Raw genomic sequence first — 15,221 nt, forward strand, 5'->3', positions numbered from 1 at the left:
ATATGGTGTTGATATAGCAATTATTGTGGATATGCAAATTTACATTGTAAGTATGTTGATAGTGAATTGTCACCATACCACAACAAAACCTACCAGAGCAACACAATTTTGAAAGACCACCCATATGTTGCATGGATGAATAATATTCCTTTGACCTTCCAAATATACCCACGTTATAAATTTTGAGAGAAAAAAAAATCTAGTTCATCATCTTTAAGGCCAGAGAAATGGTCTTGGAGTAAGTATAGTGGCTACTACACTAGAAATTGCTACTAGAGCTTGAAAACTTCCACACCAATTTCAGTGAAACAAAAAAAAAACATCGAGGAATATGAGCAGATATGCTTGCAATTTTATTCTTACTTTTGTAAATCTTAAGTTGCAGTTCTTGGTTTTCATAACTGGTTAGCCTTTTCATTCACTTGATAAATCAAAGCCAATTACAATTTGACATATTTTGGTTTCAGTTCAAATTTAGTGCAATAAATACAGAGTCTAATAACTTGATATATAATGGACATCGTATAAGACTGACCACAAACACACACTCCTAGTAGGTATCTCAAAATATGCTGGCGGGGGTAGGGGAGGGATGTGGAGCACCAATAAATATGACAGAAACCTGCACTTTTTGAAAAAAAAGTGTTTATTAAGTGCATTATTTTATAGCAGTTATGATAGTTGCATGATACGCAGATAGGCACAGTATGTATAGAATATACAAGTATATATAGTTATGGTAGTCTAGCAGGAATTGTTTTGTGTGTCACTATATTAATCATGTGTGGATATGGCAGTTGGGTCAGATGGGGATGATCGCATAAACTCCAGGCAGAGACCATAGGGGAGTCCTAAGGGGTCGGCTAGCATTTTGCATGGTATATTTTCAAATTTCTATCTTCCTGCAATCATTTGTACCATATATGATCAAATGCAGACAATTGGTCTCTTAGAAAAAGTAGATATGATTTGTAAAGTACTCTAAATGACCCATTTCAGGTGTGATCAGGCCATCAAGGGTAATATGGAGTCAGCAATTTACAAAGTAAAAATGAATCTCAAATGGTGGTGACAAGGGCTGTCAAGATATTTGAAGGCAGTTTTAATATAATATTAAGATCTATTTGATTTGAAAATACAACCAGTAATTAATTCAGTGGCCTACTTATCTTTAATTTTTTTTTTTTTTTTTTTGAAATCAAATTAATCCTTAAAATCTCTTAATATTATTAAGCAGACAACACCAACTACAACTTTCATTGGAAAAGTTTTAAACATTACATATATCGCCACATTGACCCTGATCTAAGCTACGTCAAAACCAGTAGGAACAGCTCCCATCAACTGTATGGTAAACATGATAATTTTGATTGCTTCAATTTTTATATGGAAATGTTGCAATATTCTTGCTTCTTAAACGTCTGATATTGACACACCTCAATTTATATGATATTCAAGGGATTGTTCCCGATATCAATTTTTGTCAGAGACATTCACAGCTTACAGACACAACACAGGTTTTTGAGAATTGAAGATTGAAGAACTTTTGATGCTCAACCAATAGAGCTAAAGAGAAGTTCTCTCTAGCTGAGTGGTTGAGCATCAGACCAGTAAGCCAGGGGTCCCTTGTTCAAGTCCTAGTGGAGGCACTGAAAAAAATAATGATCTCTGTTACATTGGGGCCCATGAAGGGACCCTGGAATAGTACTTGGCCATACCCCACCAGCATCGCTGTAACTCCTGGAAACTCGAGGACGAGTTATTTCCTGGAGTGGGAGTATATAACCCTGGTAAAATACTAGCTGCAATATACCACAAGGCTAGAGAGAACTTCTCTTTAGCTTGATTGGTTGATGGGTGTTGTTGATGAAATAGAAATGTTCAAGGTTCCCCGTATATCATCCAAGAATTACATTGAACTTGAATTAAAGTGGGTATTTTCTTGCTGTTTTTTAAGGCAATATTAATGAAAAAATTAGATGAATAGGCTAGTGGTGAATTTTCAGTATTTATTTGTGAGGTAAATGGTGTGTCAAGATCCAGCAATATGTTGTTTGTTCCCAGCTACTTTTCTAGTGTTGGTATGTGATGCATGTCCGGAACGATTTGTAAAAATAAAACTTTACTGCCGAAACCCGGGATCGAACCAGGGACCTTTAGATCTTCAGTCTAACGCTCTCCCAACTGAGCTATTTCGGCCATACCGGAGAGGGCACCAAAATGTAAATTCGATATCGATGACGAAATACCGGAAATCGTATTATTTGGCGATGGTTGTTTCGGTGTTACTAGTATACAAAGTAGAGTTATCCATTTAGGTACACTTATAAATTTTCCTTGTCAAAATGCATTGCTTCATTGCAATACGATAAATTAATTTCTTGTTACCTGCAACGTCACTAAACTTACCGTTGAAAATGTTACAATTAAACACAAATAGTTGTGTACAAGTGCTTGGGAATAAATGAAAGCGTCCAGTCTTCGTCATTGTAATGTTTGAAAATAATCAATGGCGGGCTCTTCTGCCAGTGGAAAGGAAGAGAACGTGAAGACGTTTATTTGTAAAAGATGCGACTTTTCAGCAAATTTTCAATACTTCGGATCAAAACCACCGTTTATGAAATCGATTCTGTAAGTAATGACATTGTTAATGTTTTTGCCTTTGCGGAATCTGGCCTGCTCGTCTCTTGTGCTGGGTCTCCAGTTTCGACGGATGAAATGCGTTTTTCTCATCCTGAGGCCTGACACTCTGCTACAATATATCGATATATATATATATATTTGATCTGTTAGTTTTCGGGGTTCCATTTTATTTTATGATTGATTGCAGTTCAGATTTTTAAAACATGATGAAATGATTATAAAAATCAAATTCAAAATCATAAACAGAATACTGTCCGTGTGTACACTAAACCACAGATTTGTGTACGATACATAAACTGGCCTATCAACTGGGGTATGGATTTGTTACTAAAAAAAACAAAACGACATTTGACGGAAAACATTTTCGGTGCCTTCAGTGGAAAATGCATTCCTTTTTGCTGTAAGCTTTTGGCAAAGCGACGAAAATTACAGTAAACTGGGTTTCCATTTTAATCAGCGTATTTTCTGAAAACAACTATTATGTCAATGAGCGTTGATATATTTTTTAAAGATTACTGGAAGAATCCTATGTAAAGAAGGACCCGTTTTCTTCTGACGGAGGGATTATCACACTGGGCTCTCACTGTTACAATTGTAAGCTGTCGGTCTGTTGCTCACCGGTAAGAATTTATTGATTACTGATTATTTAACAAATTATATTTTGAAATATTACAAGCTTGTTCGATTGACCAAAAGGGTCAAAAAGACCTAGAGTCATCATGTTTATTTTGTCAGCCTGCCCTGTTGGAAATCTTTTCCTGATTTTAACAAGATTTGGTCTGAAAAATCATTAGGGATGGGCGATCATTTATACTCTGAAAGTTTATTTGACTGATTTGACCCCTGAAGACTTGGAGCCTTGGAGGGGGAAGTGGGAACACATGAGATATATGACATGAATCAGAAAGTTGATTTGACCCCAGAAGACTTGGAGACTTGGAGGGGGGAAGTGGAAACACATGAGACATAAAATTACATGAATTTTTGTTTCATGTTGATATGGTGAAGCAGGAACACTAAATATAAGATACCTAACTCAAAGTTTGGTACTTGAAAGGATGATTAACATTCAATTTCTTATTACATTATAAGTGGTTTTCAACTCTACATTGTTGATGTAACTAACTCTGTATTGTGCATGTCATAAATCATTGTTTGGTGTTGTTTGCTTTCAGAGTTGCAGCATATTTTATACAAAAAGATTCTGCCTGGATTGTGTGGACCAGAATATAAATGAGTTCCCTTTGGAAATCCAACAGGTATGCTGTCTTAATGTATCTGAGAATAATTCATCCGATCTCTTGTCAATTCCATGTATTTACAGCACTATTTATGAAAGCCTGATCCTTCAGCATTTCTTGATGCTTTGTACATTGTACAAGGCATGCTATAGTCATCATCTTGCATTGACAAAAGGCCACGTGGGACAAACAGTTTCTTCACAAAAAAAACCCCATCACACATCTTTCAGAAACCGAACATTTATTGCTAAATACATCTATATGAGATAAAACAGAAGAAAGACCTCAAAATCTTACATAATGATGTTTTTTATCCATGAGCTTTCAGAACCATTTTCTTCCCATATCACTACATATCTTAGACTTATTTTCAGCTTGTTTAGAACTTCATACAATCACACTCCATGAGATCTTAATTTTTATATATTTTTATAGCCATCATGCTTTGTCTGTCTTCTTGCCCCTTCAGCCATCTGCCGTGCATAAACTTTTGACGTTTCAAACTTCTGCTTAGATTCCACCAGTGGGATTGAGCTCAATTTTGTCTGAAATGATCTTGAGATGGTAGCGACCAAGTGGTGTTATTTTTCAGGTATGAATTCCAAGATGGCCACCTTTCTTGAAAACATATTTTAAACTTCCCAAGTTCCAATGGTGCCATTGAGCTAAAAATTGGTGAGAATGTTAAGGAAAGGCAGCCAACAAAGTAATGTTATTTTTCGATTTTGTGAAAACTTTTAACACAGCAGCCAGGGAGGCCAATTTGTAATATGATTGCACAATCATGGTTTTTCTGTGCAACACTTATTTTAAACTTCTTAAATTTTACCAGTTGGATTGAGCTCCAACTTTACTGTCAAAAAATAGGTAACACTTGTTACAGTTACCTGCCCCTCACCATTTGCATCTTGGAAAACAGCTTCTTAATAAAATTTCATTCAAAGTATAAAAAATAACCATTCTCCCTGCTGAAAGTTTTTGTAGTCAGATGACCCTTAAGGCCCGTGGGCCTCTTTTTAATGTCAGCTTTCAGTACTCTGTTCAAGGTAACTTGAAATTACTGCAGCAACTCTGATTCTTGACAACTTTTTAAGTTTGCAATATCAGAAAGGATTCACACTTTCAGGGACAATCTCTGCCAATGTAAAAAATTACATACGAGAAAAGTGAAAAAATTCAAAACAGTAAAATAAAAAATCCAGAATTCAGCCTAAAGTCATTTAAATGTTAAACATGGATTAAATATGTCACAATAACCCCATGATTGTGATTATCAAAAACAGGTAGAACTGTTTACTGTGACTGTACTATTTAATAGACATCTTCCATATCCTCTCTTAACCTCCTCTTTACCCTGTTGAGGGTAACCCTAGTTATTGGTCCATGGACAGGACACTCTTAACCTCCTCTTAACTCTGTTGAGGGTAACCGTAGTTATTGGTCCATGGACAGGACACTCTTAACCTCCTCTTAACTCTGTTGAGGGTAACTCTAGTTATTGATTCATGGACAGGACACTCTTAACCTCCTCTTTATCCTGTTGAGGGTAACCCTAGTTATTGGTTCATGGACATGACACTCTTAACCTCCTCTTTACTCCATTGAGGTAACCCTAGTTATTGGTCCATGGACAGAACACTCATAACCTCCTCTTTACTCTGTTGAGGGTAACCCTAGTTATTGATTCATGGACAGAACACTCATAACCTCCTCTTAAATCTGTTGAGGGTAACCCTAGTTATTGATTCATGGACAGGACACTCTTAACCTCCTCTTTACCCTGTTGAGGGTAACCCTAGTTATTATTGATTCATGGACAGGACACTCTTAACCTCCTCTTTACCCTGTTGAGGGTAACCCTAGTTATTGATTCATGGACATGACACTCTTAACCTCCTCTTTACCCTGTTGAGGGTAACCCTAGTTATTGATTCATGGACAGGACACTCTTAACCTCCTCTTTACCCTGTTGAGGGTAACCCTAGTTATTGATTCATGGACAGGACACTCTTAACCTCCTCTTTACCCTGTTGAGGGTAACCCTAGTTAGTTATTGATTCATGGACATGACACTCTTAACCTCCTCTTTACCCTGTTGAGGGTAACCCTAGTTATTGATTCATGGACAGAACACTCTTAACCTCCTCTTAACTCTGTTGAGGGTAACCCTAGTTATTGATTCATGGACATGACACTCTTAACCTCCTTTTTACTCTGTTGAGGGTAACCCTAGTTATTGATTCATGGACAGGACACTCTTAACCTCCTCTTTACCCTGTTGAGGGTAACCCTAGTTATTGATTCATGGACATGACACTCTTAACCTCCTCTTTACTCTGTTGAGGGTAACCCTAGTTATTGGTCCATGGACACACTTTTCATAAAGTTTTCAGTCCTTTGAGACATTGACCCTTTTAAAAAGAACACATACCTCCAACACAGATGCAAACCTTGAAACTTACAGGTGAACCAAAGTTGACCACACAGTAATATTTTAAACTTACTGAGTATTAAAGTTTATCCCAAACTTTCCTAGTGGTGACATACATAGCTATTTACTATAACAAAGCAGAACAACAGTTAACAGTTTTTGTTCAATTGTGTAGTATGTGGAAAAACAATAATAAAACGTTGTGATTTAATTCCATTCCTCGCAGCATTAGTAAGACACATTGATGGTTAAGGATCTATATCTGCCATATTTTTACTGTGTAGGCAATTTTCAACCTAAGAATAACTTTCACCCTCATTTCTGCTGTAAATCATTTATTTTTCCAGTGTTGAATCTGCTTTGAAATAATACCAAATTACACATTTCAGCTTAAACATTGAACTTGGTTCACATGTAATTTTTGACCTATTAACAAAAGAGCCACATTTTCCTTGTACATAAAAGTGCTTTGCTATTGTGGTCACTGAATAGCATTATTAGTGTTAGGTTTTTAGCAATTAATATCACAGTATGTCATTCAAAATACACAGATTCCATGTATAATACAGATATATTGAGACAAATTTAATAGCAAGGAACATTTCAATTTAGTTTAAAGACATTTATGGGAGCAGCACTTTTGAGAAGGGAAATAACTCTGATATAACTACAAATTGTTCTATTTTGGGACCTGACCTGGAGTTATTTCTCTTTGCACTGGATTGATTTCAGCTTCATGTGTTTAAAACTTGCTGATTTAAGACCTACACTTTACATATAAGAACCTTATACCATCAATTAAAGTAATGTGCAATTAAAACATATATATAAAAACATATAACTTGGAGTGTGACTTCGATTAGTGTAAAGTACATTTTAAAAGATTTAAGTTGTATGAAAATAGCAGTATGAGCTTGTTACCACTACAGCTTGTAACCAGTACAGATAGATGGAGTGTCTTACACTAGATCTTGTTACCATTACAGACAGATGTAGTGTCTTATACAAGAGCTTGTTACCAGTACAGACAAATGGAACGTCTTACACTACAGCTTTTTATCAGTACAGACAGACAAAGTGTCTAACACTAGGTCTTGTAACCAGTACAGAGAGATGGAGTGTCTTACACTACAGCTTGTTATCAGTACAGACAGATGAAGTGTCTAACACTATGTCTTGTTACCATTACAGACAGATGTAGTGTCTTATACTAGAGCTTTTTATCAGTACAGACAGATAAAGTGTCTAACACTAGGTCTTGTAACCAGTACAGACAGATGGAGTGTCTTATGATGTAACTTGTTAACAGACAAAGTGTCTTACACTACAGCTTGTAACCAGCATAGACAGATGGAGTGTCTTACACTACAGCTTGTTATCAGTACAGACAGATGGAGTGTCTTACACTACAGCTTGTTATCAGTACAGACAGATGGAGCATTTTCCACCCCGTCATCATCCATGTTTATTACTGACCTGCTGCAGTGTATCCAGATGTGTAAATTGTTAAAAGCATTTAACTGGGTGCTAGGTGATTGGACTTATAGTACTAAAATTCATGGTAAACATGAGGTCACTGCAACTTAAGGGACATCAAGGTTACCATTGGTTCAGATTTAAATTTGAAGCTAATAAGCTTGACCAGTCTTCAGACAATTGATTTTGGACTTCTGCTGTACAACTTCAGTTATTTTGTAAGATACTGTTGGTTTACAGAAATTTAGAGAGCCTATCAGATTTACAGGGGCAGCACAATTTAACCCTCATTGTAGCTCCTTAACTGGACTCTCATTGTAACTTTGTAACTGGACTGTCATTGTAGCTTCTGAACTGGACCCTTGTTGTAGTTTCTTAACTGGACCCTCATTGTAGTTTCTTCACTGGACCCTCATTGTAGTTTCTTAACTGGACCCTCATTGTAGCTTCTGAACTGGACCCTTGTTGTAGTTTCTTAACTGGACCCTCATTGTAGTTTCTTAACTACACTCTCATTGTAGCTTCTTATCTGGATCCTCATTAAAGCTTCTTAACTGGACCCTCATTGTAGTTTCTTAACTGGACTCTCATTGTAGCTTCTTATGTGGACCTCCATAATGGCTTGATATCTGGAACCTTATTTTATATTGAGGTTCACTCAAATTGAAACAGGATTTTTCAGTTAGAAGTACTGTTGAAATGTGCTGCTATCATCTGAATTCTAAGCCTATTATATCATACTTCAGACAGGGCTTTAAACATTTTACAATCTTTTTTTCCCCTGATACCACTTCAAGGTTGTGTGGAAGTTCAGACTGTTCAAATGTTTCAACTTCATTTACATGTTTTTCTTGCACACTTTTATTTGAAAGATTAGTGAACAGCTATCATTGTCACTGAGATGTTTGCTCAAAGATTTGTTATTTGAAAGGCCATCTATCCGAAGAATAGCTATATCATTGCTTATGATGGAGACTTACAGGGCTAGACGTTTCAGCCAGTAAATCTGGTGTGTTTAATCACTTAGGATTATCAAAACAGTGCTATTATCACGTAAAAGGGTGTTAAAGGGAGGTAAATGTGATTTCACTAAATCTTCCATTTATCTCTTTGAGGAAATAATCATTAATTTACAGTTTTACAAAAGAATATTTCAATAAGCTGATTATGCAGTTATGAAATACTTTAAGCATGTAGGATTTGAAAGTTATTGCCATAAGGTTTAAATCTCATACCAGACTTTGGACCTGAATTCTTCAATTGGTTGGAATCATTATCAGCTGTTTATGTGTATGAGTTTCTTGAACAGGTAGCCTTTTATTCTGAAGAGTGCTTCTGTCACTCTAGACGCAGAATGCTTGTAGTAATACAATACAGTAAAACCCCACTTCCTTGAACATGCATTACTTGCAAACCCCTTATTTGTCGAATTGATTGTTTGGTTCTGACCGAGTTTTTATATATTCCTTCTTATTTAAGCAAAGACTTATTTTTTCCTCAAATACCCTTTTATTTCTCAAATTCATTTTTATCCTCATACCTTAGATGTTCATGGTTTTTACCTCACTATTCCTCGAACAAGTGTCACACTTGTCCAAATTTTCCTGTGTAACACATGGATGTGTCTAACTTTGACACAATGGACCCGATTTTGCATTGAGTTTATACATGTTTGATAGGGATTCACGATGGTATAATTATATACTTGTACTGCCATCTGCTACATATGATTGTTTTATCAGGGTAATTTTTTTGTTAATTTTAGACTGATGTTTAAAAGTAAAATACTGTTGAAACACAGGTTCTTTTAAGTGTACACTAGGCCGGGTTGCTCAAATGTTAGTTAGAGTTAACCAGTGGTTAGTCAAAAATTCAAATTGCTGACACTGAACAAACAAGAGAATGTATGCAAAATTTTACACTGAAAATATATTTATCTGACTTGTCCCAACAAATCTATAGCTTTTAAATGATAAAGAATGTCCCCAGTTTTGCTTTATTTTAATAACGTCAGCTATCCAGACATTTTTGTGATGTGTTTGGAGATTATGACTTTAAATCTGGTGTATAGTTTCAAACTATAGGTTCAAAGATTGAGTTTGAATCCTAATAAACCTTTCAGGTGGAGTTATTTGCCTTTGCACTTAGAATATTGTGCAGGATGGTGTTTTTTGCAGACATTTTACTGTTATGTTTGAAATGATAGCCGTAAGTTCTGAATGTGGCTCCAAGCTTTGGGGTTACAGGTCAAGTTGGAGTCCAAAAATTATGGCCCTTGGCTCTTGAAATAGATGCTGTATAGGTAAGCCAGCTTTAGATATTGTATTTTTCAATGAACAGTCACCAGAACCATTTATTACAATCTTTCCAACCATTCCATTCTGGTGATAAAGTTTATATAGTAAAGAGGATTGTATGGTACATATCCAGTGATATGTTTTCAAAATAATGGCTGGCACATGAAATTCAAACCCTTCAGCAATATTTTATATCTAACGCGTGATGATTTGTGGTGTCATTCATACTACATTTTATACTCATCCCTTGAATATACAGAATATTTGGAAAATTCTCATTTACTTGTAGCAGGTTGAACATTTCCTACAACAATGAAGCTGCCAGTATATTACCTGTAATAGGTTCATCAGACAATAAACCCAAATTCAAAAACAGAATCATTTCATTTATTTGTCTGTTTATGATATTTATCATTACTCAGCAAAGGATATTTCTCCAAATAGGTTTAGAAAAACATGATTTGCCACCAGCAATAATGACTCTTTGCCATTAATTGTTGGCCTATGTTTGTGAGTTAATTTCTCTGTTTAAAATCCTTGTCATCACTCCTACGATTCATATGTGAAAGGAATACAGAGGCAGTTTCATGGCTTCAATCTTTCATAATAAAAGACTCCTTGCCATTATGGATGAATCAGTCAGTAAAGTTTCCAGTATCATGGATGTTATACATCATCAGTGTGTGATCATTCCTGGACAGAGACCACCCACTAAAGTCAGTTGTGTAAATGACAACACTAAAGACATTTTGAACAAATAGTCTTAAGACTTTTAGGTATAAAGTGATTTAGAAATATCCAAGGGAGTCAAGTTATTGGAATGATTTCTGTGTCCTGAGGATAAAGGTCAAGGTCATTGTTCCTTTATATAGATTGCAATATAAAGATATAGTTTCTGCAAAAATATCTTAGATTCTGTTTGGATAATTTCACAAAAGACTTTCTCCATTGCTTCATCACAGGCAATGCTGGTTCTCAATTGGTTTTTCTGTTCATAAGTCAAAGGTCAAGATCACCATTACTATAAATAGAAATGGGAAGATACAGCAAACAATAAATTATATCTGAATATTAATGATATTTACTTATGACATCATGAAACTTAACTTACTGAAATAAATTGAGACGTTACTTGGCAACAAGTTAAGGTCATTCATCTTTTCAAAGGTCAAATTTCAAAGGTTTTGATGAAAACATTTTCTGTTGATATTATGAAATGAAGATGGCCAGAATCTAACAAGTAGTAGAGGTCAAAGTCAAAGGTCAAGGTCAAATTTTAAATATTTAGGTAAAAATTATTTTGCCTTATCATTATGAACCAAAATTGATCAGGATCAAACGAGAAGTCATCTGAATAAATGTCAGGACAATGGATCTAAGGTTAAGGTCAAATGATATGTCTTTTGTTAAACATTTTGTTATGACATCAAGCAAAATTTGTCAAAATCAAACTGAAGAAATCTTAAGGGTCAGACACATAGCAGGGCCCTTTCAGATGTGTCAGTATTCTAGTTACTGGTCACTCTAACCCTAGTTACAAGTCACACTTACCTTTAGCTACTGGTCACACTAATCTTCGTTTCAGGGATTGGGTGTTGTGGTCATCCTAGTTGATTCATAGGATGATTTATAAATCATCTGATTCTGACATTTAAAGGTAGTCCTATGACCTGTCAGATTGCTTGATTGAACTTTCTTATATGAGCTTTTATACTCTTTGACCTTGAAGTTGGTGTGTTGAAATTAATTCTATGACCTTCTATGCTCTCTGACCTTGAAGGTGAGTTTGTGACCTTGGTTAATTTTTTGGGTGGCTGGTGGGTGTTCTGGCTGACATATAAACACTTTATTACTGAGAAGGATTGATACAAGTTTCTAAAGGTATAATACAACTTTATCCTTCTGTGCTTTTGTCTGTATTGATAATAAAAATCTCATTTGTATGCTGTTGTATCGTAAAGTCTTCAATATATTGTCCTAAATGGGTTGTGGTGGAGTTTTATCCCCTTACCCAACCACCTGTCTCAAGAAAAACCAGGTGAATCTACAATTGAAGCACATCTTTTAGGGGGAAATATATGTCTTCTGTCCACTAGGGTGAGTATATGTGAAATTTTTACGATTTTTCTTGTCTATTTTCCCAGGAAGTTTTACGTAAACATCAAACTGACTGAGATGTGCCTGGAACCTTTGAAATGGTGATTTCTGCAGATTCATCATCGTCTAATTTGGAATTCAAACTACCATTAATGGGGAATCTAGGGATTTGTGGAAAGAATAGATGAGAGAAAATGAAGGGCCTGGGCCCGTTTAAACACTAAAAGGTATGTATAAGGAGGTCTTCTGATGGCTCTCATCTTGTCACGAATGGGGCATTATTTGCATTTACAGTCTGTTAAGTGGAGAATTATCGAAGTCAGAAAAGACTGACAAATATTTTATGATAATTGTTTTTATATGATCAAGCAAGCGGTCAACATGTTCGAGAGATCTAAGCTTTTTGTCAAACAGGAGTTATCTGAAATTATGACTTACATGCATCATTGAAGATCATGGAACAGTAACTTCTATAAGACAACGATAATTGTTGTTGGGCAAGTCACTATTAAATGTCCCAATATCTGTTGATGTTTGATAGGAAATGACATTTGTCCACAGAAGTTCCGACAGATTTTCTCTTTATCTAAATTATAAAACATTACTACAAGGTTTGAAAGGAGTTCAAGGGAAAACAGTTTTAGTACTAAGTGTTGAGCAGTTATGAGATTCTAGATTTGATTGTAAAAAGTACTGTGAAGTGATTGTTTCTTAAACTTACAGATTTTCTTTCCAATCCAAAATGTCATCCTGTTTTGTATGTGTTTGTATTTTCTTTGAAGTTTGACTTTTTTGCTCCAGTAAAAAACATGTACAAGGTGTTTAAGTATTTGTCTATCTCTGATTTGTCGGTATATACCTAGTGAGGTGTAACAGTTTTTTATCTGCCACACATCAAACACCTCTCTTTCTTTGAGGGATATTAGCAGAAATTATCAAGATTTGATTAAGATGATTCGATTTTAAAAATTTAATGTGAAAATGAAATACATGAAAATTATCTATAATTTTCTACTTTAAGTCTATTTTTATAAGCCTGTTTTACTATGATAGAGGATTTTCCCTTAAAACCTGTTTTAAGATAAGTAGTAAATTTAAGCACATTTAATCACATGAGAATGTAAAGATGTATTAGAAAGATAAAGTTTATTGAAATAGAAACCTTGACTATGACGAAGGCAATTCGTGTTAGGTGTTGTGATTGCTATCTCTTGTTTATTTCTCACCGACCAGATCTTTTTTCATGGAACTGTTAGGCAAACTATAGATCAAGGATGACCACACAGCTTTGAGTCAGGTAGCTTCCTCACAGATCTCGTGTAACATGTAAATATCAATATTGTACTACCTATCTCATTGTCAAACTGATTACTTTTCAGTTTTCAACAGATGATCGGAAATGAAATACTGGTAGGAAATAAATACGTTAATTCCATAATTATCAAAAACTTAAAAGGGGACAGAGTTACTGCGATGGATGTCAGTTACATCACCCAAGCAAGCTTCTATGCAACAAGTTGAGATCCCTTGTGCCCATCATACACTTCTTGTTTTTGTTTTTGCTTGGTCCGTCACCCTGTCAACAGACAAGACAATTTTGAAGTGTGGAACTCCTTACTGTAACTGTTGGCTAACTCACTGAATGAAATGTGAGAGGCCCAACACTATCTAAATTAAATGGGGTAAAGATCTTCCCCCATGGGCACAGCCACCATGACTGTCCAGGGTAGTCCCTAATTTCCCATTTCTGAGAAAGATAAACTACCCTGATAATGGGTCATAGAACTGGGATCTTCACCCTAGGTTGTAAAGTCTACCCACTAAGCTATCACTGCCCTTTAAACAGTGATGTGACTAACACTAGAATGTCAATGACTTCAGGCTTCCAAACAAATATTCGATGTAAACTGCAAATGGTGAAAGTAGGAACTTTAGTTATCTTACAACAATTGTCAATGGTTATGCATGTATCAACTTGTGTTAATCAATATTGTTGGAACAGATGAAAGTGTATGAGCCTGGTCTTACTGTTGGGGGAAACAGAGTAACAGAGAAAACTCATGCGGCTATGCAAGACAGTGATATAGATATTTTCCTATAGAATTTGTTATGCAGAGATTCTCATATGGAAATTATCATGAAAAAACTGTCAGACAGATATTCTAATATAGAAATTGTCAAATATAGAAAACTCTCTCTTTTGGGTGTTACAAATTTACCCTGAGCAACATGTTTGCCGGAAGTATGAAATATATGTACATAAGAACTACTTCGATGTCATATCACTGTGATATTCTGTACATCCATGTGATACTTCTGTGATATTCTGTACATCCATGTCATACTTCTGTGATATTCTGTACATTCATGTCATATTTCTGTGATATTCTGTACATCCATGTCATATTTCTGTGATATAAAGTACATCCATGTCATACTTCTGTGATATGAAGTACATCCATGTCATATTTCTGTGATATTCAGTACATCCATGTCATACTTCTGTGATATGAAGTACATCCATGTCATATTTCTGTGATATTCTGTACATCCATGTCATACTTCTGTGAAATGAAGTACATCCATATCATATTTCTGTGGTATGAAGTACATCCATGTCATACTTCTGTGATATGAAGTACATCCATGTCATACTTCTGTGATATGAAGTACATCCATGTCATATTTCTGTGATATTCTGTACATTCATGTCATATTTCTGTGATATGAAGTACATCCATGTCATAATTCTGTGATATGAAGTACATCCATGTCATATTTCTGTGATATGAAGTACATCCATGTCATACTTCTGTGATATGAAGTACATCCATGTCATAATTCTGTGATATGAAGTAAATCCATGTCATACTTCTGTGATATGAAGTACATCCATGTCATACTTCTGTGATATGAAGTACATCCATGTCATATTTCTGTGATATGAAGTACATCCATGTCATATTTTTGTGATATTCTGTACATCCATGTCATACTTCTGTGATATGAAGTACATCCATGTCATACTTCTGTGAT

At 35.3% G+C, this 15,221-nt stretch overlaps 1 non-coding gene across 1 annotated transcript; it reads right to left on the reverse strand.

The window, feature by feature from the left end:
• Positions 1 to 2,126: 2,126 nt before the first annotated feature.
• Positions 2,127 to 2,199, reverse strand: Trnaf-gaa (transfer RNA phenylalanine (anticodon GAA)). The gene has a single exon. It is a non-coding gene; the product is annotated as a tRNA-Phe (tRNA).
• Positions 2,200 to 15,221: the final 13,022 nt, after the last annotated feature.

This window comes from Ylistrum balloti, unplaced genomic scaffold (assembly GCF_031769215.1).
Source record: "Ylistrum balloti isolate Yb309-2 unplaced genomic scaffold, AGI_CSIRO_Ybal_v1 Utg370868, whole genome shotgun sequence".
Lineage (NCBI taxonomy): Eukaryota > Metazoa > Mollusca > Bivalvia > Pectinida > Pectinidae > Ylistrum > Ylistrum balloti.